Source organism: Brassica oleracea, chromosome C7 (genome assembly GCF_000695525.1).
Source record: "Brassica oleracea var. oleracea cultivar TO1000 chromosome C7, BOL, whole genome shotgun sequence".
In the NCBI taxonomy this organism is placed as follows: Eukaryota; Viridiplantae; Streptophyta; class Magnoliopsida; order Brassicales; family Brassicaceae; genus Brassica; species Brassica oleracea.
In genome coordinates, this window is record NC_027754.1 from 13,738,205 (window position 1) to 13,742,163 (window position 3,959).

Consider the following 3,959-nt stretch of genomic DNA (forward strand, 5'->3'; position numbering starts at 1 on the left):
ATGTTATGTCGTATAAAATCGACAAAGCTTTCCAGGAGAGGAGATTTGGTCTTCACCCGCGATGTCAATCGGTTTCTCTTACCCATCTTTGTTTCGCCGATGACCTGATGGTGTTTGTGGAAGGCAGTAAGGCGTCGGTGGAAGGAGTCCTATCAGTTTTTGAGGAATTTGAAGGTTGGTCTGGTCTCTCTATTAGTTTGGAGAAATCTACTATTTTCATGGCTGGGGTTTCTGAAGTGGAGAGAAGTAGAATCCTCACTAACTTTCCGTTTGCTGAGGGTAAACTGCCAGTTCGCTACCTGGGGTTGCCCCTGATGACAAAAGGAATGGTTAGACAAGACTATCTGCCATTGATAGAAAAGATCCGTGGTCGGATTTGTTCTTGGACATCTCGGTTTTTATCCTACGCAGGGAGACTGCAATTAATTAAGTCTGTCTTGATGAGTACTGTAAACTTTTGGGCCACGGCATTTCGTCTTCCAAGTCAGTGCTCAAAAGAGATTGAGCAACTCTGCTCAGGGTTCCTATGGTCAGGGCCAGAACTCAAGTCCACTAGAGTTAAAGTTGGGTGGAAGGACATATGTAAGACAAAAGAGGAGGGTGGATTGGGGATCAGAACGCTGAAGGAAATGAACTACGTGTATGGTCTAAAACTCATATGGAGAATGCTTGCTGGAGATTCTCTTTGGGGCCAATGGATCAGAAGGAATTTGCTTAAAAAGAAGAGTTTTTGGGAAGTAAAAGAGAGCACGCAGACAGGCTCTTGGGTTTGGAGGAAAATGCTCAAGTTGAGAGATGTCGCTAGAACGTTCCATATGAAGGCAGTAGGGAATGGAACCTTGACCTCTCACATTAATTACCAACATCAAGACTAAGAGACTTTAGAGAATCTAACAATTTTTCAAAAAGTTATAATCCGGATGTGTCATCTACCTTAACAAATTCTAAGAAATACTCTTCTACTCTTACTTTTTTGTTTGACAGATTCACACATCGTATTATTAGAGTCATTTGCTCTTGATGGCTCACATCTGTTGTACAATCAAGAATGACAAAAAAATATTTTGCCTCTTTAATGACTTCTACTATAGAAAGTTGAACATTATGAGCTAAAAGAGAGATAAACTCATTCTGAAAATTATGACCAAGATAATGATGATGAATTTTTTTGACTTTGAATGCATCTAATATGATCTTGAATTACCAAGTCAAATTCTGCAATCATCTCAATAGAGCCTAAGAAATTACCATTGTTATCTTGATAAAGTTTCTCATTTATTCCTCTAAATGCCAAATTCCGCTTAGCAAGAAATTTCACTTCAGCAATTATTCTAGTTAAAACAAGTCTCCAACGCTCTTTTTCTTTTGCTATTTCCTTTTGTAATTCTTTATCAATCGTCAGATTTTTTTCCAATCTAACTTTCAATTCATTCCAAGTTTTCATGTTAGTCATATGATCTGCACTTATTTCATGGTGTTTAAGCCTATCACTAAGATGCTTCCAATCTCTTAATCCATCATTAGCTAACGAACTTAAGGAAACACTAGATTTAAACAACTTGCAACAAAAATAGTAACATTTGTCCTCATGTTTCGAATAAACCAGCCAATTTCTATCCCTAATTTCCCCATTACTCAATTTCCTAGAATAATAAACATTTGAAAAATGTCTAGAGCTCTTATCTAAGGGACACACAAGATTCATTTCTCTTTCAAACCCTTTTTCAACCAAAAAATCTTTCATTCTATTATCAAAGTTATTCCAATACCTAGGATCATATATATCGATGAATGAGCTTTTTGGTTCATGAACATTCATACTTTCAACATTAGATTCATCTAACCCATTATCATGCTCACTCAGTGACTAATACTATCATCAAAATGATCTTTTGATTCAGTACTATTATCTTCAGTAGCAGGTTCAAGATTTTCATTAACATTTTTTTATCACAAATCTATCCATCGAACTTTTCTAAGATTTTAAAAATAATTCTGCTACCTTTCTTTTTTTTTCTTTTTTGACATCCTGAATCACCGGTCATGATTTAAGCAAAAATATCAAATAAACAGAAAAATATCAGAATTCCCAAAGAAAGAGTGAACCTGAAATTAGAAAAATACTTGAAAATTCAGTTAGACCATTCACACTCTAAGTTTTTGATTGAAACACCATATATAAGAACTTCGGATGGGGAAAAAGTGATTTTTTTCTTATATATTTTTCAGACTAAAATTGTGTGAACACAAAAAATATATGACAGATCTAGAAACGAAATCTTACCAGAGAGACTAGAGTGATCAAATCGAAGTTTCTGATGTAAAAATGAATTTTCTGAGATTTAGAGTCTAGAAAAAGAAGATGAAAGGATTTTGTAAGAACAAGTTAACCAAAAAGAAAAGAAAACAGAAAACCCTAAATAATCTAGAGATCGACACTTTACAACGTTAACTATTTTTTTTTTTAAATGGGCCCATACCTTGTGGACTCCACTGCTATGTCTATATTTTTTCTTAAACCCATCGCCCAAGGCTAATAATACTTCTCAAAAGAATCTGTCAAAACTTTGAATAATTACAAGATCAACTAAAAAATTTTTTTTTAATGGACCCCTTGTTTCGCGGGCCCAGGGCGGTGCACCGATTGTACTTGCCTTTGAGCCGGCCCTGCTTGAATTACTCGAATTCCGGGAGAACGATTGTAATGATACGCTGCAGCGCTGTCAGCCTGGGTCCCACGGGGCGGGTTGTTACAAATATGATATGGCGTTCATAGAAAAATATCATCTTGTGTTAAAAACGAGTAAACGACAATACGCAACGCAACTGTATAAAGAAACAAATCAATAAGCTATATACGGAATAATTAACACTATAAAACCACATGATAAAATTTTCTTAACTTGCGGAGAAAATGTCATTTTGATATAGTAAATACCGTTGTACGTTATAGGACAGCTTAATTATATAGTATAAAAAATAAGTTAAGTTGTTATTTAAAATTGTTTTCTTTATATTGTCTTCAATTTTCTTATATCAAAACCAAAACAGAGGAATAGATTAAAACAAAGTCTCCTATAAATCGCACACTCTACATCTCATTCGTCAACATGGCAAATGGCACATGCACGACGGTAGCACTTTTCAACGTATCCACCAAGAAACAAAACATTGACCAATATTCATCAATGAAACACATGATTAACTGATTTGTTGAACAAAAACATGGATGATTTTACTCCTGGATTTCTAATATGTATAACCATTCCAGCTTGAAATACCACTTTTCTACGTGGTTAATATGATTCTCAGGTTTGATTATGCTATTCGATACTAAATATTTTATCAAATAGCTCCCAACCTTTTTTGGAAGAGAAATTGGAATCGTAAAATAAAAATAGAAATGAGTGTATTTTCTTATGTGCACGTAAGTTGACATTATCTGTCATCCATGCAGTTAATCATTAGTGGCGCCCTAATATGATGGCATATGTAGAGGTACATCACTACAAGAAAACAGCGACATACTGAAGGAAAAAATCGTCGGTATGTCGTCGGAATAAGGCTATTCCGACGACATACCGACGAAAAAAGTCGTCGGAAATAACTCCTCGGAAATTCATTTTTCCTCGGAAATCTCTTGGAAATTTCAAACGGAATTCCGAGGAACTGAATTTCCGAGGAAACTCCGAGGACCACAAGATCGTCGAAAAGTTCCTCGGAATATACCGAGGGAGGACTTCCTCGGTATATTCCGAGGAAATTTCCGATGGTCCAATCCTCGGAAGTTCCGACGAAATCTTCCTCGGAATTTGCATCGGGAATTTCCGAGGAACGTGGCCTTCGGAAATTTTTTAAATTCCGATGACTTATTCCGAGGAAAAGGTCCTCGAAAAATTCCGAGGAACATTCCCTCGGATTTTTTTTAAAATTCCGACGACTTATTCTGAGGGAAAATG